This window comes from Ovis aries, chromosome 11 (genome assembly GCF_016772045.2).
Source record: "Ovis aries strain OAR_USU_Benz2616 breed Rambouillet chromosome 11, ARS-UI_Ramb_v3.0, whole genome shotgun sequence".
Classification (NCBI taxonomy): Eukaryota; Metazoa; Chordata; class Mammalia; order Artiodactyla; family Bovidae; genus Ovis; species Ovis aries.
In genome coordinates, this window is record NC_056064.1 from 18,014,238 (window position 1) to 18,038,024 (window position 23,787).

Below are 23,787 nucleotides of genomic sequence, written 5' to 3' on the forward strand. Positions count from 1 at the left end.
GAGGGAGAGGAAAGAGTCTGGACTGACCTCGAGGGCCATCCTGGTTTGGGGAACCAGATGGATGGAATGGTCTCTAGACTGAATGACTTCTAGATTTGTAAGACCTTTCATATCCACTGTTTCAAGAGGAAGGTGCTCCTTGTTCCAGATGTTCAACTTTGCTCTCAGGGTTTAGAGAACTCCCTGGGGGGTAGGGGGAGCTGTGTAGCCCTCCACCTTGAACTTCGCCTGTGAAGGTCACACGTCAAGGGCACCCTCTGTCCTTCCTGTGCTCAGAGAGTCGATGTTCAGAGATGGCCCCATTCTTGCACGTGGTGTGTGGGGTGGACACTCTGGATGCCTCGCTTAACATCTGTGGCCCTCTTCTTGATGACCACACCTTTCTTAGGGGTGGGAATCAGGCCTAAGTTGATCTGTGTTTCCTGTCTTCTGGATTCGTCTCCTATGCCTGCTTAACAAATAACCATGACCTTGGTGGTGTAAGACAACAGAAATGAATTTTCTTGTAGTTTTGGGGCCCAGAAGTTCAAAATCAAGTTATCGGCAGGGCTGGAGCCCCTCCAGAGGCTCTAGCCGAGACGCTGTTCCTTGACTCCTTCACCTTGCGCTGGCAGCCGGCATCCTCGGCTCGTAGCTACTCACCCCAGGCACTGCCTTACTTCTCCATCCGTGCCTGTCTTCTCCTCTTCTGTCTCCCATAAGGGTACTTGTCATCAGATTTAGGGCCCACTTGGGTTATCCAGGATGACCTCATCACAAGATCCTTAATTGCATCTACAAACACCCTTTTCCCAAATAAGGTCACTTTCCCAAGTCCAGGGGTTAGGACGGAGACATATCTTTTAGGAGACTGCCATTTAACCCACTACGGCCTCCGTGGGTGGCCAGACAATGAAACTGGGACCAAGGTGACATCATCGAGCCCCTGAGGACCAACCCGGAAGCCTGCCTGCTCAGGACTTCCGGTTATGTAATTCAGTAAGTCCTCCTTTCTGCTTTCAGCCAACATGACGTGACTCTCCCGCCTTCTCTTGCTGCTCAGTGTGCCCTGGCTGACAAATGTGTCCATTTGGAGTCCTGCATGCGGGCAGTGGGATGTAGGGCAGAGATTGCAGCGGTTGGAATTCTCCTCTGGGCTCTATTGTTGACACTGTGTGTGACCTTGGGCAGACCACAGGCTCGCTGACCATGGGCTTGAATGCATAAATAGGGCCCTTGTCCCTGTAAAAAGCTCTTCAAAATGGAAGCCACTGTGGTTTCTGTTGTTATGCCCTCTGCATTCCAAGAAAGACATAACAGAACTGGAAAAGGGCCAGACAATGGAGCGATGCATGGCTTTTACCATTTGGGCAAGCTCCACAGCGAGACTTCTCCTGCCGGGAAAGATGGAGGCTGAGGAGGAGATGGAACTACAGTCTTTTGTGCATAAGGCACAGCCACAAGGCAGAACAGATTTATTCCTCAAATCCTGGAGTCCTTGGGTGCTCTTTCTGAAAGTTTGGGAGGTTGTTTCAGGGCAAACACAAAAAGCAGCTCCTTTCCATGGTGGAGAGATGGACTGGAGGCCCGTGGGCATCGCGGTGCCCTGCACGTGGCGTCAGGGAGCCCTGCCTTCCACTCCCGGCCCCAGCGGTGTGACGGTGAGCCATCTCCGCTGCTCCCTGTGTCTCAGTTTATTCACCAGAAACCTGGTAATAAGCTAGGAGTGAACTTCCACAGACTCACCATTGACCTCCCTGCCTCCCCCGCCCCCTCAACCCAGCGCTGGCAATGCTGTGATCAGCTTCTGGCTTCTTACAGTTTCCGCTCATGGGTTTGCGGCTGAACTCACCGCTCATGCGCCTGCGTGAGGTCGCCTCTCCCTTACTGAGAACCGCTTAAGCAATTCTCTCCTGCCTTTCTTGCATTGTCTGTTTCTCTTTCCTTACCAGATCATTCTGCTTAGCGTGTGCACAGAAACCACTATCATTTCTCCCATCTGAAAACAACCCTCCCTTAATCCTGCTTCTGCATCTAGCTCCTGCCCACTTTCTCAGCCCCACTCTGCAGCAAAACACCTTGCAAGAATTGTCTGTACTTGTCTCTTTTGCTCAATGAATCTGAACAAAACGAACACACTCGTGTAATTACCACCTGGGTTTTTTAAAAGAAGGACTGTTATCAGTACCCCCGGAAGCCCTGTCCTCCTCCCAATCACTTACCCCTCCCTACACCCCAGGATAACCACTATCCACACTTAACACCACCACAGATGAGTTTTATCATTTTTTAATTTGATTGCAGTCAAATATTTACAAAATGTCCCATCTTAAACTTTTCAAAGAATGCAATTCAGTAGCATTGAGTATGCTCACGATGTTGTGCAGCCACCACCATGACCTAGTTTCAGGACCTTTTCATGATTTCAGAAGGAAACCCCACACGCATTAGTGCTCTCCAACCCCCATTCTCCTGAGCCCTCGGCAACCACTGAGGTGCTTAATGTCTCCATGGACTTGCCTCTTCTAGATGATGCACTCCCTCAGCAGTGTGTGAAAATTTCACTTGCTCCACATCTTCACTAACACATGATGTTTCCACCTGAAAGTTTAGTAGACACCCCCAAATCAGCAAGTCCCAAACTTTACTCTTTTGTTCTCCTATAAACCTGACCCTTCTGTTGATGGCAACTTTATCCTTCCAGTTGCTCAGGCCAGAAACCTTGCAGTTACCATGATCTTCCCTTTTTTGTTGCCTTACTTCTGACACATCCAGAATATGGTCTCATTCCTTGCTCTGTTGCCATCCTTGCTAGAGCCATCATTTCTTACTTAGATTCCTGGAATGTCAATTGTGGTGAAATGGGCATAACACAGAATTTACCAGTTTAACATGTGCGGTTCAGTGGTATTAAGCACATTCACCACAGGGTGATCCTTGTAACGTATAAGGTAGACCATCCCATTCCTCTGCTCGAAGTCCTCTAATGGACCCCACACTCCGGAGGAGGAGTCCAAGGTCTTAGGGAGAATCCAGGGTCTTAGAACAGCACATCAGGACTTGTCCAACCGGATCTCCTATTATGTGACTTCATCTCCTTCACTTCTCTTTGGCTCTCTCCACCCCAGCCCCTTGGGCCTTCTCATGTTCCTGGAACAAGCCTGGCATGACTCTGCCTTAGGGCCTTTGAGTTGGTGATCACCTCCGCCTGCCTGGAGTGTTCTGTCCCAGAGAGTCTTAGAAATAACTTTCTTGCCCCCCCGCTACAGCCTTGCTCAATTGGCTTGAGGATTTTCGCCCACCATCTATGAATTGAAATATAAGAGCTGGCTTGTGGTTAAAGAATTCTCAGGGTAAAAGTTTTTTTTTTTTTCTTTCCCACCTACTTCCAGTGTTTAATATGGATAATTTTCCTTGCTCCCCTCTGGGGAACTGAAGTACATTTCTAGCCTACTCTTGACTGGAGATGGAACCCCGCCTTATGAGAAGCTCTCCATTTAATTCTTCACCTGCACTGAGCCAGGTTTATCTCCTTGTGCATGGACTCCATAAGGCCTTGAAAATGAATGCTAACTTGGGCTTGGCTTGGCTCAGGGAGAAAGCCAGCTCTGCATCCTCTCTGGGTTCCTGCTTTCCTTTCCTCTTTGGCCTCTGATTATTCCTAACCCTCTTTGCAAGTTCACTTGGTGACTTTCAAAGATTGACAATATTTTATCTAGCCTTTTGAATACTTCAGTAGGAAGGAGTTTGGAGGGTCTAGTCAGCCAGAATCAGAAGTCCATTCAACATCAGCCATAGAGAGATAGCGTACTGTCAGAGAAGAGACTGGGGTTCAGGAGTCCATGGTCCCAATTCTAGCCCTGCCTTCAAACTAGCTATGATTTTACACAAGATCACATAGACCCTCTGGGCCTCAGCTCATCTGACAACATGAGGGCTTGAGGGTGGGTGGCCTCAGAGATTCTGTGATTCCATGTTAACTGAGAGACCATCTCTATTTTGATGGGAGCCCCTGACTGTGAGGGTAGAAAGCTCCCAGTTCAGGGGGACTTTCTGTGTGCTCACAGCGATTTGCCATGCTCTGGGTCTGATTTGGAAGAGGAGATGACAAATGTGAAATGTCAATGGTGAGAATTATGAAATAAAGAGCAATTTATCAATTCCCCAAAGAGGGTAGGAAGGGGGTGTAGGGAAGCCACGTTGCACACGATAATGTCATGGTTGCTAGGTGGGTGGTGGGGACAATAGTAAGGAAATGGTGAGTCTGCGGGTAGGATCTGCCCTGGTGCCGGGGACTTGGGCACCCCTGGACAAGCCCGCCACCCACTGCTGAAAAGAAGGTCCTGAAGACAGAGGCTTAGGGCCTGGCCAACAACCCTTCTCCTCCTCTCCTCCTTCCCTTGGTCCCTTTTATCCTTTGTTTTATATATCTGTATATTTTATAATTTTTATATATAACTATATTTGCATACATAAATTTATTTATATGTAATTTTAATTAATAGACTTTATTTCTAGGCTTTCAGAAAAATTAAGACGATGGCACAGAGAGGTCCTATACACCTAGTTTCCCCCATTATTGACCTCTTATGTTAGTATGATGCATTTCTTATAACTAATAAAGCAATATTGACACATCAGGCTTCCCTGGTGGCTCGGTGGTAAAGAATTCGCCTGCCAATGCAGGAGACACAGGTTCAATCCCTTGGTCAGGAAGATCCCCCTTGGAGAAGGAAATAGCAACCCACTCCAGTATTTTTGCCTGGGAAATCCCATAGACAGAGGAACCTGGTGGGTTACAGTCCAGAGGGTTGCAAAAGAGCTGGAGTTGACTTAGTGGCTAAACGACAATAACAAATATATCCACGAGTGTAAAAATGAATAGGGCCAGCTTAGCATATAATAAAAATAAATACCCACATACCTAGCCCCTAATTTATTAATGTTTCCAGTACTTCCTACTCCCGCCCCAACCCCTCCCCATCCATTATGCTCTCCTCAAATCCTACCCTTACCCGTGGCAGATAATCACCAACCTGAATTTTTTGTTTGTCTTTGTCTTGCTTGTATAGTTACACCACATAGGCGTGTGTCCCTGATCAAGAAATTGTTTAGTCTGGAGAGTTTTTTGGACTTCTGTTAAATGAAATCACATTGTATATATTATATTCTAATCTACCTTATGTGATTAACATCGTGCTGATGGGATTCACTCATGAAGTTGTAGCATATTTATTTTCAAGACTATATAGTATCTCCTTGTATGAATAAGGAATATATATATTTTTAATTTTAATTTTTTAAGTTGAAGTATACTTGGTTTACAGGGTTCTGTTAATTCCTGCTGTCTAGTTAAGTGACTCAGTCACACACAAATGTACATTCTTTTTTATATTCCTTTCCATTATGGTTTATCCCACGATATTGAAGTTAGTTCCCTGTGCTCTACAGTAGGACCTTGTTGTTTAGCCATTCTAGAGGTAATAGTTTGCACCTATTAACCCCACACTCCCAGTCCATCCATCCCGTACCCCGCTCCCCCTTGGCAACCGCAGTCTATTTTTGAAGAGAGAATATATATATATTTTTAACCCATTCTCACGTCCACAGGGATTTGGACTTATGAGCACTGTTGCTGCGAACATGCTGGGGCCCACGTGGTGAAAGAATTTCTCTAGGAGCACTGTGACGAGTAGAATGACCGGGTCGTAGAGTGTGGACTGGACCTCGCCAAACTATCTCCCAAGTGCTGGAGTCCACTAACCTTCCACCAGCAGGCTATGAGTGTTCCTAGTGCTCCATGACCGCAGAGCGCTCTTTGGTGCTGGTCTGTCCACTTAGCTGTCTCCACGTCTCAGAGTCCCCTTGGCCTTACTCAGGCCTCGTTTGGCCTCTGGCCTGAGCTCTTCTGATCTGGTTCCCCTGCTGCCCCCCAGGCTGACCTGAACTTCCTGTTTCCCAGAGAGTTGGAGCCCTGGCTCCTGTTGTTGGCTCAGCCTGTGGGTCGAGGCACAGGGCTTCAGCCTTGTCCTGGACCCTGGATCCCGCAGGGCCCTCTGGCTCTGGCGGTCAAGGAGGTTAGACATTGCTTTCTCTTGCCGAGACAGGTGGCACTGGAATTTTCCACTGTGGAAGAGGCAGTGCGTTGTCTCCCCACGCCTCCCAGAACCAGGAATCCTTACAGAGAGCTTTACGGGCTTTACTGGAGGCCTTTTGGCAGATTAGCACCAGCACTGTCAGCGCTGGCAGGAGGACGCGACATCTGTGCTGGCCGCGGGCCAGGCCACGTGGATGTCTGTGCAGCACCAGCTGAGCCGGCTCGGGCCTCAGGTGTGCGGTGAGCGCAGAGCCGGCTCTGCCCAGGCTGGAGAGCTGGGCAGTCCACCTCCTCCTGCTATCTCCCACCTTCCTGCCAGGTGCTTCCTTTTTGATAGTGGCTGCACCAGAGATGATGATGCCTTGCGCCCCAGGCTCAGAGGCTCTGGGTTTTTCCTTGTCGTGGGAAGGCACCACACAGCATCGTGGTTCCCAAAACGGGTTCTGGGCCATCCCTGACGGTCCAGTGGTTAAGACTCCAAGCTTCCACTGCAGGGGACACAGGTTCGATTCCTGGTCGGGGAACTAAGATCCCACATGCCCTGCAGAGCTATCCCAAAATAAATTAAAAAAAAAGAAGAAGAAGAATCCCGGTTCTATCTCTTGCCAGCTGTACTGATGACTTTACCTCTCCCAGCCACTATCTCCTCATTTTATAAAATGAGGACACCACCTACATTTGCAAGGTTATTAAATGAAAGAATGTGTGTAAAGCACTGGAACCCCCCCTTGCACACACCCTGGACCCTGAGAACTGTTTCGGGTCTTTATTGTGACGTGGTAGAAAGGACTGGATTGGAAGCTAGAAGAACCTGGGTTTGAATCCTGGTGCTGTCACCTCTTGCTTGTGCCATCTAGCCAGTCTGAGCCTCAGTTTTCCACATCTGCAGCATGGTAATAAGAATTTCTTCACTGGATTCATGGAACCGAAAATGTAAAGAGCTTGGCAGAAAGTTGTTGCTTAATAAATATCAGTGACTGTTACTATTATGTGAGATGAAGGCATTTTATTTTCAGTTAAGGGAACTAGAGACATGGTGATTTGGTAATTATTTCCTGTGGAACAGCCAAGACTTCAAATTTTTAAGTATTTATAAATATATATTATTTAAAAATATACTATAAACATTTTGGAAAAGAGAAAAGGAGAAAAATATCAAGAATTCCCCCAGGATTCCACCACCTGAACACAAGCACTGTGAGCATGTTGGTGTAAAGCTCTTCTGGGATTTTTCCATGTGCATTTTATGGAGTGGTTGTAAATTGTAGGATATACACTTTTCTGTATTCTTTTCCTTTACTCAACACTGTATCATAATTTCCCCCCCATGTTGCTACATGTTATTCATAATTGTAATTTCTTATGATTGCATACCACTCTTAATTAAGACCTTTATGTGTAAACTCCAGTATTTCAGGTTTTTTTTTCCCTTAAGATTCTGGAAGTCAAATTACTGGATCATGGGGCCTAAACACTTTTTATAGCTTCAGATTCATACAGCCAAGTTGTTCTGGTGTGGTATCAATTTGCCTACAGTAAAAAAAAGAGAAGTGGTATCAGTTTGCCTGCAGTTAATGTCTGAAAAGGAGAAGGCAATGGCAACCCACTCCAGCACTCTTTGCCTGGAAAATCCCATGGACGGAGGAGCCTGGTGGGCTGCAATCCATGGCGTCGCTGGGAGTCGGACGCGACTGAGCGACTTCACTTTCGCTTTTTGCTTTCATGCATTGGAGAGGGAAATGGCAACCCACTCCAGCACTCTTGCCTGGGAAATCCCATGGACGGGGGAGCCTGGTGGGCTGCTGTCTATGGGGTCGCACAGAGTTGGCCACAACTGAAGCGACTTGGCAGCAGCAGCAGCAGCAATGTCTGATAAAACTCATCCATCTCCATATCCATTGATACTGGGTATTAGAAACAGTTTGCTCATGATTGATTTATGAACTAGGTCTTGTCTTTATTGGTAGCAGTTGCCAAGCCAGAAAAGTGAAAAGGAGTTAAGAAACCACAACAAACTTCTTTAATGCAGAATCATGGAATTGAAAAGTTAATACTTCTTGTCTCACCTGATTTTACCTGCTGCATTTGGACTATAAAGATGGATGGATACTATATTTTAATTTAACATAGTTTTTTTTAAAGTTTTTCTTTTTCTATTGTAAGAGTAAAATGTGATTATTAAATACATTTTGGAAGCTACAGAAAAAGTTGAAAGATGAGTCAGTCACTCTTAGTTTCAAGGGTAACATTTTAGGGCATTATTTTCTTCTAATTTTTTTCTGACCAGTTTTCTCTTTTCACATAATTGAATATACTATATGAATAATTTTAATTTATTTTTTGCTTGTTACAATATAGATATTTATATAACTAAATATATAGAGACATCCTTTTTTATAGCTTATGTATTTTATTGTTTTTATTGTCTTTTATTTTGAAATGGAAATACATACTTAGGATTTAAAACATTTTAAATAGTGCAGGGTGTACAATGAAAAATTTCTTTCCCACCCTTGACCTCAAGTATTCTTTCCAGAGGAACCATTGTCACAATTTTCTTGTATATCCAGAGAAATTCTATGCCTATTTAAATATAAACAGTCTCTTCAACACAAAAAGTAGAATACTAGTTATGTCGGTTTGCACCCGCTTTCTTGTCTGTTTCACTTAATGTATCTTGGAAATCATCTCACAGAAGCACATATGATCTTGACATGATCTTTTTAACGGCAGATAAAATATATTGCCTGGATGTACCATAGTGTATTATCTAGTCTCCTATTGAAGACTACTCCTTTCTTTTGTTCCTATTTACAGTGTTTCAAGCAATAGTGCTGCCCTTCATGCACATGTGTCAGTAGCGTCTGTAGGATAAATTTGTAGAAGAGAAATTTTCCTAGGGCATCTGATGTATTTTAACATGTGCACCATTAAATTTTGATAGACACCGTCAGATTGCCTTCTACAGGGTTTGTACTGAATTAAACTCTACCCAACAAGATATGAAATTTCCTGTTTCTCCATACTATTACCAGCACAGTGTCCACAATGTTTTTGACCTTTGACAAACTGAAAGGTAAAAATAGTATTCCATTTTTAATACAATTTTTCTTACGAGAAAGACTAATCTTTCAAAGCCACTTATATTTTGTTCTCTGTGAACTGACTAGACTTTGCTTTTTTTTTTTAAATTAGGTGTTTTATATTTGACTGTGCTGGAGTGTTGCTGTGCACGGGCTTTCTCTAGTTGTGGCGAGGAGGGGCTCCTGTCTTCTAATAAGAAGGTGCTTAGGCTTCTTATTAGGGTGGCTTCTCTTGTCGCAAAGCATAGGCTCTAGGTTCGAGGGCTTCATTAGCTGGTGCTTATGGGTTTAGCTGTCCCGCGGCATATGGGATCTTCCTGGCCCAGGGATGGAACTGGTGTCTTTTGTATTTTAAGGTGGATTCTTAACCACTGGGCCACCAGGGAAGCCCTAGACTTCTTTTCTAGTTACTGAAAAATATCCCATGGGGAGGATTCACCATAATGTATCTTACTATTCCTTTATGTTGTTTATAAAGTTTCACTGTTATAAATAATAAGCATAGTGAACATATTTTTTGGTGTAAAACATATTCAGCACTTTGTATTGTTTTCTTGGAGTGGCTTCTCAGAAATGAAATTTGTGGATCCGGGGGCACTGGCATTTTAGAGACAGGATTGCCAAACTGCTCTTGGAGAGGCTTATACTAGCTTACAACCCACCAACAACATACACATGTGCCCAGTTCACTTTTCCATTGCCAGCCTTGGCTCACTGTATTTAAAGGGACCCCCCAGGATGCAGCTTCTGCAGACTGACTTTGTGCTCTATGCCAATGTTAACCTAACCTTTAAAACCAACAGACTTTCCTCCTTTGCATCACACCCCTGATCCTTCCCATCCAACTGAGGCTCAATCTTGTTCTGGGAGGACTCACAGTTCTGCATCAGAGATGCCAATGTGTATTTTCCTTTCTCTGTAAAACCCTAAGGCCAAATTTGTGTGAATCACTGTAGAAGAAAAACATTCCTATTGTTCCAAGCAGCGCTCAAATGCTTCTCTCCTGGATTAGCCATCAGAATAGGTTACCTATGGCCCTAAAGGTGTGGGCCAGCACAGGATGCCAGGCTCTGTGTGGCGGGTGTGGGTGCCGTCTGATTCATTTCTGCTGGGATGTGGCAAAGTCAGTAAGCATGACCCTGGGAAAGGTGCCCTCTGTGCTGGGTTGCATCAGCTCAGGTGTCACCTGGCTGGGTAAACTTTTTTTTTAACTTTTAATTTTGTATTGGGGTATAGCCATTTAACAAACAATGTGATGATACTTTCAGGTGAACAGCGAAGGGCCTCAGCCACACATATACAGGTATCCATTCTCCCTTAGAGGCTTCCAGGCGGTGCTAGTGGTAAAGAACCTGCCTGTCAATGCAGGAGACATAAGAGACATGGGTTGGATCCCTGGATTGGGAAGATCCCCTGGAGAAGGGAATGGCAACCCACTCCAGTATTCTTGCCTGGAAATCCCATGGACAGAGGAGGCTGGCAGGCTACAGTCCATGGGGTCACACAGAGTTGGATACTGAAGCGACTTAGCACAGCATTCTCCCTCAAAGTCCCCTGGCATCCAGGCTGCCACATAACATGAAGCAGAGTTCCTGCGCTATACAGCAGGTCCTTACTGGTTATCCATTTTAAATATAGCATGGAGTAGACATTTGTTTTTATCTGCTCAATATCTCTTTCCTCTCCCAGTAGTAGGGGCTTCTCTTGCTCTTGCAAACAATAGTGTCAAGACCTAGCTCTGGCCTAGAGAAATCTCCTTTCTTCTTGTCCAGATTCAGGAACAGACCCTTGACCCAAGAAACACCAGTCACAGCCCTTCCTGGAATTTGACCTATGGATGGTGCGAGAAAGACACTTTGCTTTCCTATGAAGTTTGCTGTATAAGTTGGGATGATTTAGGGTTATGGCTGCTGGTGGTCCTCTTTCCTTCCATGTGGAAAATTCTGTCTGCAATAGAAGTCTGGGAATGTGGAATGAAGGAAAGACCCACATAGATGAGGCAGGAAAGGTGGAAAGAGACTGTCTTCATGCCAGCTATTTCAGTGCTTGCCCGAACTGGATGACTCAGCCTTTGTCATCAGACAGATTTATATCGACACAAAAGCAGAATACTATTTTTACCTTTTGGTTTGTCAGAGATCAAAGACATGGGAAAGACTGTGCTGGTGATGGTTATGGGGAAACAGGCTCTTTTATATGTTATTGGATAGAGTTTAATTTGGTACAAGTCCTGTAGAAGGCAATCTGGTGTCTATCAAAATTTAAAGTGTACATTTGAAAGAACATCAGTTGCCCTAGCAAAATGTCATTGCTAGGAACAGATCCTTCCGATATTACTGACACATGTGCATGTAGGGCACTTAAAATCCAAAAACTCCCTGGTGGTCCAGTGGTTATACTCTGCACTTTCACTGCCTGGGGCATGGAATCGATCCCTGGTCAGGAACTAAGATCCCTGCGTGCCACGTGGTGTGGTAAAAAAAAAAAAAAAAGCAAAAACTCTAGTTCATCTGGAGAGGCCAGAGAACTTGCCCCTGAGAAGTGAGTGCAGGGAGGCCAAATGTTGGTACTCAAGGAAAATACTAGGGGTCAGATTGAAACATTTCAAATGTTTGAAATGATAGGCAAGGTAGGGATTGGTGGCTGGGAATATGATAAGCAAGTCATTGTATTGATGTTGAATATACACACAATGGAATGTTATTCAGCCATTAAAAAGAGTGAAATGATGCCATTAGCAGCAACATGGATGGACCTGGAGATTATTCTGCTAAGTGAAGTCAGACAAATATCATATGATGTCACTTATATGTGGAATCTAAAAAAACGAGACAAATGAGCTTATTTGTGAAACAGAAGCAGACTCAGAGACTTAGGCAATGAATTTATTGTTACCAGGGGGGAAGGGTGAGAGGGAGGAGTAGATTAGGAGTTTGGGATTGCCATGTACACACTGCTTTATTTAAAATAGATAACCAACAAGAACTTACTGTAAAGAAAATAAACAAATCAAAAAAGGAGCCATAGATGAGGAAAAGGTCTTTGAAATAAATAAAAATGGATGTAGAAGAGTATTCAGTTCAGTCAGTTCAGTCGCTCAGTCGTGTCCGACTCTTTGCGACCCCATGAATCGCAGCATGCTAGGCCTCCCTGTCCATCACCAACTCCTGGAGTTCACTCAGACTCACGTCCATCGAGTCGGTGATGCCATCCAGCCATCTCATCCTCGGTCGTCCCCTTCTCCTCCTGCCCCCAGTCCCTCCCAGCATCAGAGTCTTTTCCAATGAGTCAACTCTTCGCATGAGGTGGCCAAAGTACTGGAGTTTCAGCTTTAGCATCATTCCTTCCAAAGAAATCCCAGGACTGATCTCCTTTAGAATGGACTGGTTGGATCTCCTTGCAGTCCGAGGGACTCTCAAGAGTCTTCTCCAACACCACAGTTCAAAAGCATCAATTCTTTGGCGCTCAGCCTTCTTCACAGTCCAACTCTCACATCCATACATGACCACTGGCAAAACCATAGCCTTGACTAGACGGACCTTTGTTGGCAAAGTAATGTCTCTGCTTTTGAATATGCTATCTAGATTGGTCATAACTTTAGAAGAGTATTAGAGTCTAACCATTTGTGATTGGAAGCAAGGATGTTGTCATATTTTAAAACAAGACATAGATGGAGAGAAGTCTTGTGTAAACTCTAATCTATACTCTTAAAGCCATACTCGGAGAATCACTGATTTGTAACTGCTGTAATTTAAGATGGTCTTTGCCAATCCAAAGCACATATTAATAAAAAGAACAGATTGGATCATTAAAGAGATTCAAAATGCTTTAGATGTAAAATAACTGATATGATTGAGGCTATTTAGGAAAATACTAATGTGAACAATCTAATCTGGAAGAAAAATTATATAAACATGATCTGGTTGTCTTCGTCTTTTGGAGCTAGTCCCTCAGTGGTTGTTGCTAATACATACCTGTCTTTGGGATGGGACAGTGGAGGCACCCTGGTGCTGCCGTGTCTCAGGCCCTGTGGGTACCAGTCTATGCTGGGCCCCTTTTTCCCCAGAACCTCTGCTCTCAGCTCCCTGCCCACTGGCCTTGTGTTCCCAGCTGGCATCAAGGGCCTCTTGTCCCACTGGGTCCGAGGGAACAAGCACAGAAGGTCTATCCTGATCAGGTGGGTACCCCAGAAGAGCTTCCTTTCCCCATGATTCTGATCCATCCACTTCTCCACTCTCTTGGATTAATGAAGTATGGGTCAGTTGGACCCTCAAGGGTCACCCTTTGTTCACACTCAGGGCTTGTGAGAGATGTGAGCAAATCCATCTGTTTGAAAGTCAGTGTCCCTGCTGGTAAAGAACCCATTTACCAATGCAGGAGACTTGGATTCAGTTCCTGGTTCGGGAAGATGCCCTGGAGAAGGAAACGGTGGCCCACTCTGGTATTCTTGCCTGGGAGATCCCATGGACAGAGGATACTGCTAGGCTACAGTCCGTGGGGTCTCAAAAGAGTCAGACATGACTTAGTGATTGAGCATGCATGGATTTAGAAAAGGAGAGCTCAAGAAAGCAATTGCAACTGTTTTAAAAGTTCTTGAGTAACTGTGATGAACAATAGGGATGCTTGTCAACTTCTGAGGAAAAAGTGGATTAAACTAGGACCAAAGGGTGAATGTGGGAAAAAAAAAAAAAAGAAGCAAGTCAGAAAATACAAAGCCAGAGAAGATAACAGAGTTGATTGCATTCATCTGGGCATAAGATGATCTCGAGCTATGCTGACAGTAGACACAGTGAGGAAGAAAGCAAGACTTGCAGGGACCTCCCTGGGGGTCCAGTGGTTAGGAATCTGCCTTCCAGTGCAGAGGGTGCAGGGAACTAAGATCTCACGTGTTGCCTAGCAACTAGAGAGCTTGGACATTTTAGAGCCCGTGTGCTCCACAGCAAGAAAAGCCTGCATGTGCCACAGTGAAGACCCAGTGCAGCCAAAATAAAAATAAATAAATAAAATTAATAAAATAAAAGGAAAGTATTATTTTAAAATCCAGTAACAGGTTTTTGTTTTTGTTTTTTTTTTTTAAGTGAGTATTGCAAAGAAAGAGTGGACAGGACTTGGTGGCTGGCTGGTTAACTATGTTAGTCTGCTTGGGATGTCATAACAAAATACTACAGACTTGGTGGCTTTAACAATGCATACCTATCTCCTCAGAGCTTTGGAGGTGGAAGTCCAAGATCAAGGAGCTGGCGGTGTTAGTTTCTGGTGCGGTCTCTCTCCTTAATCTGTAGATGGTGATTTCCTGCTCTGTGCGCACATGGCCTTTACTCTGTGTGCACAGAGAGGACTCTGGTGTTTTTCCTCTTCTTGCAAGCTCAGCAGTCCTATCGGATCAGGGCCCCCCCCTTCTAACTTTATCTAACCTTAATTGTATTTACCTCCTTAAAGGCCCTGTCTCCAAATATAGCTACACTGGGGGTTAGGGCTTCAACCTACAAATCTTAGGTAGGCATTTGTTTTTGTTTGTGCTTAGTTGCTAAGTTGTGTCTGATCCTTTGTGACCCTTTGGACTGTAGTCCCCCAGGCTTCTCTTTCCATGGGGTTCTCCAGGCAAGAATACCGGAGTGGGTTGCCATGCCCTCCTCCAGAGGATCTTCCCAACCCAGGGGTCAAAGCTGCATCTCCTCTACTTCCTGCATTGCAGGTAGATTCTTTACCTGCTGAGCCATCTGGGAAGTCCAGTGGTGGGGTGGGTACACAGTTCATTTCATAGCATTAATGAACTAAAAATAGGATTTGGGGATAGGCTAATTCACTTAGTTTGTTTGGGTATATTTTTGGAGGGGCTTTAACGAGAGATTTGTATTCTTGTGTACATGTGAATTTAAAAACTCTGGTCTTTTCACTTATCCTTACAAGCATTTCTTTATTGCTATGTAGTGTTCATAACTCATTTTTCAAGATTATGTCTCATTCCTGGTAGTACCTTCTTATTATTCCTGGTCTTTATCTTAAATAGTTTCCCTTGGCTAGCTAAACAACTGCAAGCCCTACCCACAATCCAATATTAAGCTAATCTGGTTGCTACTTATGCTGCTTTTGTGTTTTTGTTTTTTTTTTCCCCTAGAATCTGATCTGTCCCTCACTGTACTTCTAGCATGTTCTGTCACTCCCAGTTCATTAACTTTGCTTCATTTGGATGTCCTTTTTAAATTTAATTAATTTTTTATTTTTGGCTGTGCTGGGTCTTTGTTGCTGGGTGTGGGCAAGTGGGGCCTACTCTTCATTTTGGTCTGGGGGCCTCTTGTTGTGATGGCTTCTCTTGTTGTGGAGCGTGAGCCCTAGAGCTCTTAGACTTCATTAGTTGCTGCTCATGGGCTCTAGTGGGCTCTAGAGTGTGGGCTCAGTAGTTCTGGTGCACAGGTTAGTTACTCAGTGACATGTGGGATCTTCCTGGACCAGGGATCAAACCTGCATCCCTTGCACTGGCAGACAGGCTCTTAACCACTGCCATGAAGGAAGTTCCTAGACGTCCCTCCTGATCATCTAGTTTTATCCAAGTTGGGTTATCAGAACACTTCTGTGTGCATATTTGACTGCCACACCTGCCTCTTGAGAAATCTGTATGCAGGTCAGGAAGCAACAGTCAGAACTGGACATGGAACAACAGACTGGTTCCAAATAGGAAAAGGAGTACGTCAAGGCTGTATATTGTCACCCTGCTTATTTAACTTATATGCAGAGTACATCATGAGAAACGCTGGACTGGAAGAAACACAAGCTGGAATCAAGATTGCCGGGAGAAATATCAATAACCTCAGATATGCAGATGACACCACCCTTATGGCAGAAAGTGAAGAGGAACTAAAAGCCTCTTGATGAAAGTGAAAGAGGAGAGTGAAAAAGTTGGCTTAAAGCTCAACATTCAGAAAACGAAGATCATAGCATCCGGTCCCATCACTTCATGGGAAATAGATGGGGAAACAGTGGAAACGGTGTCAGACTTTATTTTTTTGGGCTCCAAAATCACTGCAGATGGTGACTGCAGCCATGAAATTAAAAGACGCTTACTCCTTAGAAGAAAAGTTATGACTATCCTAGATAGCATGTTCAAAAGCAGAGACATTACTTTGCCGACTAAGGTCCATCTAGTCAAGGCTATGGTTTTTCCAGTGGTCATGTATGGATGTGAGAGTTGGACTGTGAAGAAGGCTGAGTGCCGAAGAATTGATGCGTTTGAACTGTGGTGTTGGAGAAGACTCTTGAGAGTCCCTTGGACTGCAAGGAGGTCCAACCAGTCCATTCTGAAGGAGATCAGCCCTGGGATTTCTTTGGAAGGAATGATGCTGAAGCTGAAGCTTCAGTACTTTGGCCACCTCATGTGAAGAGTTGACTCATTGGAGAAGACTCTGATGCTGGGAGGGATTGGGGGCACGAGGAGAAGGGGACAACAGAGGATGAGATGGCTGGATGGCATCACTGACTCGATGGACGCGAGTCTGAGTGAACTCACTCAGGAGTTGGTGATGGACAGGGAGGCCTGGCGTGCTGCGATTCACGGGGTCGCAAAGAGTCGGACACCACTGAGCGACTGAACTGAACTGAACTGAGACCATGACTCATTTCTATAGTTTCTTCACTGGCTCATGGCCCAATATGTAGACCCAGACACATATCCAAGTTTCTCTAGATTCAAATCCTGGCTCTGTCACGTCCAAATTCTATGACCCTGGATGAGTCGTTTAAGCTCCAGCCTCTGTTTCCTCAGCCATAAAATTGAGAAAATAATAGTATTATATCTAGTTCAACTGACTATCCTATATGACATGTATTGTGCACGATTTTATGTAAAATACCATTTGTCCCAGGTCCCGGACATAAGTGTTTAATCAATCTTAGCTATTTTGATGGTGGGGACAGTGATTAGCACTCTGGAAATGTTTGTTGAATAAATTGCAGCTTTGCTCATGCACAGACAGAAAGGTGCAATGGCTTTTCTTCCTCCTCTTGTGATCCCCAGCCTCCTGTCAAGAACTTCTTACAACACATGCCCATCTTCCAGCCCTGACTCAACGTGGCCCCAGACTGGGAAGCTTTGAAATGCTCAAGTTTCCTTCTTGGCAGCTTGAGTAGGTTTGCCCTGAAGGTGCAGTAGCTTCTTCCCAGGAACCAACTTCCTGGGGCTTGATTGATGTTTCCAAGTCCAGATGTCCTGACTCACCTGGGTTGGCGCCTGCTGAGGGAGTCTATAGGAGCCAGAAATGTGTTCCTTGCCCACAGCCAGGCCCTCTGCAATGCCTCCAGGCCTGCCCCTAAAGTTAGAGGATTCCATGACACGAAGAAAAAAGGAGGCCCAAATACCCTCTGTCCAAATATTTAAAAGTTGTGAATCAGGCTAACAAAGTGCTAAATGTATTCCGTCCTCCTACCCCGACAAATGCACCCTCACCTCATGCGAAGAGTTGACTCATTGGAAGAGACTCTGATGCTGGGAGGGATTGGGGCAGGAGGAGAAGGGGATGACCGAGGATGAGATGGCTGGATGGCATCACGGACTCAATGGATGTGAGTCTGAGTGAACTCCGGGAGATGGTGATGGACAGGGAGGCCTGGTGTGCTGCGATTCATGGGGTTGCAAAGAGTCAGACACGACTGAGTGACTGAACTGAACTGAACTGAATGGCAAGGTCAAAAAGTAGATATGCATACATATGTATAAAAAATACATGGACAACGATGTAATTATTATTATTGAAATTAGCAAAACAGTAAATGTGACTGAATTTAACTATAATTGTTTCTGTCTGGATGCTCTGTAGGTTGGCCAGAGATGTTTCAGCGAATATAATAAAATATTTAAAAATTAAAATTGTTTTAATATGTTTCCCAATAATTGATTTTGAACATTTAGAAGAAAAATATATTCAAATGAAAAAGTATCCACAAACCCCTGTTATTTAGAACTTTAATGTTTTCCAAACATGTCATTATTTTCTCAGTAAAACATTTACATAGCTTTTGTTAGATTTATTCATTTCAGTTAATATTTTTGGCATGATTATCTTGTTACTAATTACCTTTTCATTTGTTACTGCCTGTAGAAAGTCACTGACTTCTGTATATTAACTTTTATTCAGCCACATTGCTAAACTTTTATTACAACTAATAATTTCTCTATAGATGTTTGCGTTTTCCACATAGCAATAATATGTAAGAATAATAAATGTTTGATTCATTTTTTCCAGTCCTTATACTTTTAGTTCTCTTCTCTTACTCCAATATAATGTTGAATTCAGATATTAGCAGGTATTCTCTTTTTGGCTTCAAAGAGAAAACATTCAGTGTTTTACAGTAAATAGGATTTTTGTTGTCAATTTTACATAAATATACTTTAGGAGGTTGAGGAAATTCTACTAGCTTTCTAAGGTCTTTAAATATATTTTTAAAATCATGAGTGAATATTTAAATTTATCAAAACTTTCCATTTACTGAGATGATCATATTTTTTTCCTTTAAATCTTTGAATTATATGAACTGGCCTTTTAACATTAAATAGTCTTGGAGTCCCACAAAAACAAACTTGGTCAAGCTTGTTTTATACATTGCTGGAACTAGCTTGCTAACTTTCAAAGAAGAGTTTTGTGTCTGTGTTCACCTGTGAAATTGTCTTGTACGTTTTGCGCAGTGTTCGTTTCAGTTTGGGTGTTAATTTTGCTATAATTTTTATTTAGTGTTCTCTGTGCTGGTTCTTCGAAGCTGCACGGGCTTTACTTAGCTGCAGTGAGTGGGACTACTCTCTAGTTGCGGGGCACGGGCCTCTCATTGCGGTGGCTCCTCTTGCTGTGGAGCACAGGCTCCAGCGTGTGCAGGCTTTAGTAGTTTGTGGCTCCCCTGGCTCTAGAGCACGGGCTCAATAGTTGGGGCATAGGGCTTAGTTGCTCCTCGGCATGTGGGATCTTCCCGGGTCAGGGATCGAACCCGTGTCTCCTGCACTGGCAGGCGGATTCACTAGCACTGAGCCACCAGGGAAACCCTGGTATGAATTATAACACCAAAAAAAAAAAATCGGGAAGTGTTTCCTCATATACTATAATTTAAAGGGTTATTATTGGAGCTTATATATTGGAGTTATTTGATCCTTGAATGATAGTAGTAAAACCATCTGGACCTGGTGTTTTTCTTGTGGTAAGATTTTAATCTACTGATATGATTTCTTCAATGGTCATAGGGTTAATCAGATTTTAAATTTCTTCTTGAGTCAGCTCATTTTTCTAGGAATTTGTCCATGTGCTTTTAAGTTTTCAAACTTATTAGCATAAAATTGTGCATAATATTCTCCATCGTTTCAATCTATGTGGCACCTGCAGTTATACGCTATTTTTCATTCCTAATATTATGCCTTCTGTTATTTTTTTCTTGATTCATGTTGCCAGAGGTTTGTTAGTGTTATTAATCTTTTAAAACAGCATAATTTTTGTTTTGTTGATTCTTCTGTATATGTTTATTTTTCATCATTCTGTGTTCTTATTTGTATTATTCCCTTTCTTACAACTTTCTTTGGGTTTCTTCTACTATTAGTTTTTCAATCTTTTTAAAAAAACTTATTATGCAATAAAAACATAAAAGTGTACATTTCTGCTGCTGCTGCTGCTGCTAAGTCACTTCAGTCATGTCCAACTCTGTGCAACCCTATAGACAGCAGCCCACAAGACTCCCCTGTCCCTGGGATTCTCCAGGCAAGAACACCGAGTGGGTTGCTATTTCCCTCTCCAGTGCATGAAAGCGAAAACTCAAAGTGAAGACATTCAGTTGTATCCGACTCCCAGCGACTCCATGGACTGCAGCCCACCAGGCTCCTCCGTCCATGGGATTTTCCAGGCAAGGGTACTGGAGTGGGGTGCCACTGCACATTCCTACTACCACCATAATGCTTTAGGTTAAAAAAAAGTTTTAACATGTAGTACTATTGTTATTGTAGAGTTCTAAGTATTTTTAAAATTCTTGGTTTATTTTATTTAAAAAATTATTCATCTACTTGGCTGTACTGGGTCTTTAGTTGCGTCATGAGAACTCTTAGTTGTGGAATGTGGGATCTAGTTTCCCTGACCAGGGATTGAACCTGAGTCTGCTGCATTGGGAGTGCAGAGTCTTAGCCACTGGACCACCAGGGAGGTCCTTCCATCGATTTATTATTTAACCCATGACTTTTGAAAATGTGCTCCTTGATTTCCAGACACATTTCCCCCCTAGTTTTGTAATTGATTTCAAATTTAATTATACCATTAGAAAAAGTGACAGGAAGCCAAATGTTTGAAATTTGTTAAGATCTGAATATAATTTAATTTCCTAAGTGTTCCATGTATTTCTGAAAATACTTAAGTAAACCTTTTATTATGTTTTTCCAGTGTTTCTTTACAATGTTAAAATAATTTTGGTGAGTTCTTCACTTGAGTTCACAACCATGTCCCTAGTGGAAACGTTTTCAGTTGTTTGTTGGGTCAGTGAAGTTGCTTCTGGGGCTTTAGGAGGGCTGTATCTGCTACAGCCTCCACTTAGCGAGGGCTCCCTCCCAAGCACTTTGCATGGTTTCTCTTTCAGGCCTCATAATACCATCAGGAGGTAGGAAATATGACTCCTGTTTTAAAGCTAAGGAAACTGAGGCTCGGATGAAAGCAAATCACATCCTTAAGGCTGTACTGAGACAGAAGATATTAAAAAGAGGTGGCAAGAATACACAGAAGAACTGTACAAAAAAGATCTTCAGGACCCAGATAATCACGATGGTGTGATCACTCACCCAGAGCCAGACATCCTGGAATGTGAAGTCAAGTGGGCCTTAGAAAGCATCACTACGAACAAAGCTAGGGGAGGTGATGGAATCCCAGTTGAGCTATTTCAAATCCTGAAAGATGACGCTGTGAAAGTGCTGCACTCAATATGCCAACAAACTTGGAAAACTCAGCAGTGGCCACAGGACTGGAAAAGGTCAGTTTTCATTCCAATCCCAAAGAAAGGCAATGCCAAAGAATGCTCAGACTACTGAACAATTGCACTCATCTCACATGCTAGTAAAGTAATGCTCAAAATTCTCCAAGCCAGGCTTCAGCAATACGTGAACCGTGAACTTCCTGATGTTCAAGCGGGTTTTAGAAAAGGCAGAGGAACCAGAGATCAAATTGCCAACATCTGCTGGATCATGGAAAAGCAAGAGAGTTCCAGAAAAACATCTATTTCTGCTTTATTGACTATGCCAAAGGCTTTGACTGTGTGGATCACAATAAACTGTGGAAAATTCTGAAAGAGATGGGAATACCAGACCACATGATCTGCCTCTTGAGAAATCTGTATGCAGGTCAGGAAGCAACAGTCAGAACTGGACATGGAACAACAGACTGGTTCCAGATAGGAAAAGGAGTACATCAAGGCTGTATATTGTCACCCTGCTTATTTAACTTATATGCAGAGTACATCATGAGAAACGCTGGACTGGAAGAAACACAAGCTGGAATCAAGATTGCCGGGAGAAATATCAATAACCTCAGATATGCAGATGACACCACCCTTATGGCAGAAAGTGAAGAAGAACTAAAAAGCCTCTTGATGAAAGTGGAAGAGGAGAGTGAAAAAGTTGGCTTAAAGCTCAACATTCAGAAAATGAAGATCATGACATCCAATCCCATCACTTCATGGGAAATAGATGGGGAAATAGTGGAAACAGAGTCAGACTTTATTTTTTTGGGCTCCAAAAATCACTGCAGATGGTGACTGCAGCCATGAAATTAAAAGATGCTTACTCCTTTGAAGAAAAGTTATGACCAACCTAGATAGCATATTCAAAAGCAGAGGCATTACTCTGCCAACAAAGGTCCGTCTAGCCAAGGCTATGGTTTTTCCAGTAGTCATGTATGGATGTGAGAGTTGGACTGTGAAGAAGGCTGAGTGCCGAAGAATTGATGCTTTTGAACTGTGGTGTTGGAGGATACTCTTGAGAGTCCCTTGGACTGCAAGGAGATCCAACCAGTCCATTCTGAAGGAGATCAGCCCTGGGATTTCTTTGGAAGGAATGATGCTGAAGCTGAAACTCCAGTACTTTGGCCACCTCATGCGAAGAGTTGACTCATTGGAAAAGACTCTGATGCTGGGAGGGACTGGGGGCAGGGGGAGATGGGGACGACAGAGGATGAGATGGCTGGATGGCATCACTGACTTGATGGACCTGAGTCTGAGTGAACTCCGGGAGTTGGTGATGGACAGGGAGGCCTAGCGTGCTGCGATTCATGGGGTCGCAAAGAGTCGGACATGACTGAGTGACTGAACTGAACTGAACTGAGACTTGAACCTGGGCGTGTCCAGTCCTAGACTAATATTCTGCTGTCCTGGTGTGAATCAAACCGAATAGGAGGCCATAGTTCCACTTCATTTTCCCCAGGGTACGCTGTCCTGGGCTCCTTGCAGAGGGTCTCAGCCATCAACTAGATTGTCCTTGTATTCAGGGTCTGGGGCTACCTCAACATTCCTTTTGGATTTTAACCCAAAACAGAGCCTTGGGTGATGTTATAGACTCTCATCCTGGAGAGAACCCACGTGCATGCGTGTTCTTGTACCCATACCCGCACATGTGTGCCAATGACCTGGTGCCAGTGTAAAGGGGTCATAGCGGGCCATCAGCCTTCTCTCTTCCTACTCTCCTTCCCCTCTCTCACCACCTCTCAGCCCTCCACATCCACCAGAGAATGGATGCTTCCTACTCTGGTGGAAGCACGGCTAAGCGTCCCAAGAGAAATCATAGTGATTCTCTTGCTCTGGGCCAAGGCGATTTCCGGAAGTCACTTTTGGGACTTGTCCAAACACTATGATTACAACCAGGTCTAAAAAAAAAATTCCTGTAAAGAAGAAAAGAAAGGGGATTATGAATTTTTTCTTTACTTTCAAATATTTCTGTGATGTGGTTTTCTTATGTTTATAATTAAAAGTGATGAAAAAGACAATGAATTGCAGAAAGCGCGTGTTGCTTTTCTATGTGAGAAACTCCTGCGGGCAGCTTAGCTTTGCTTCCTGTAAGTAGTAACACTGCATCAACAAAAGAGGTTTTTTTGGGGTGGGTTGTAGTTATTTTATTTCATTATTTTAAAATTCATTTATTTTTAGCTGTGCTGGGTCTTTGTTGCTGTGCTCGGGCTTTCTTTAGTCTCAGGGAGCGAGGGCTACCCTGCTGTGTGGTGTGTGGGCTTCTCATTGTGGTGACTTCTCTTGCTGCAGAGCACAGACTCTAGGGTGTGTGGGCTTCAGCAGTTGCGGCTGGTAGGCTCAGTAGTTGCGGTACATGGGCTTAGTTGCTCTGCGGCAAGTGAAATCTTCCCAGACCAGGGATTGAACCCATGTCTTCTGCATCAGCAAACAGGTTCCTAACCACTGTTCCACCAGGGAAGTTTAACATGGTTTTAAAAATTCTTTTTTTATTGTGGTAAAATCTACAAAACATAAAATTTACCACTGAAACATTTTTAAGTGTTCAATTCAGTGACATTAAGTACATTCGCACTATTGTGCAACCATCACCACCATCCATTTCCAAAACTTTTTCATCATCCCAAACTGAAGCTCAGTACTCATTAAATACTAACTCCCCATTCCCTC

General features: G+C 43.7%; 1 non-coding gene across 1 annotated transcript; it reads right to left on the bottom strand.

The window, feature by feature from the left end:
* Positions 1–20,248: 20,248 nt before the first annotated feature.
* Positions 20,249–20,321, bottom strand: TRNAG-CCC (transfer RNA glycine (anticodon CCC)). The gene has a single exon. It is a non-coding gene; the product is annotated as a tRNA-Gly (tRNA).
* Positions 20,322–23,787: the final 3,466 nt, after the last annotated feature.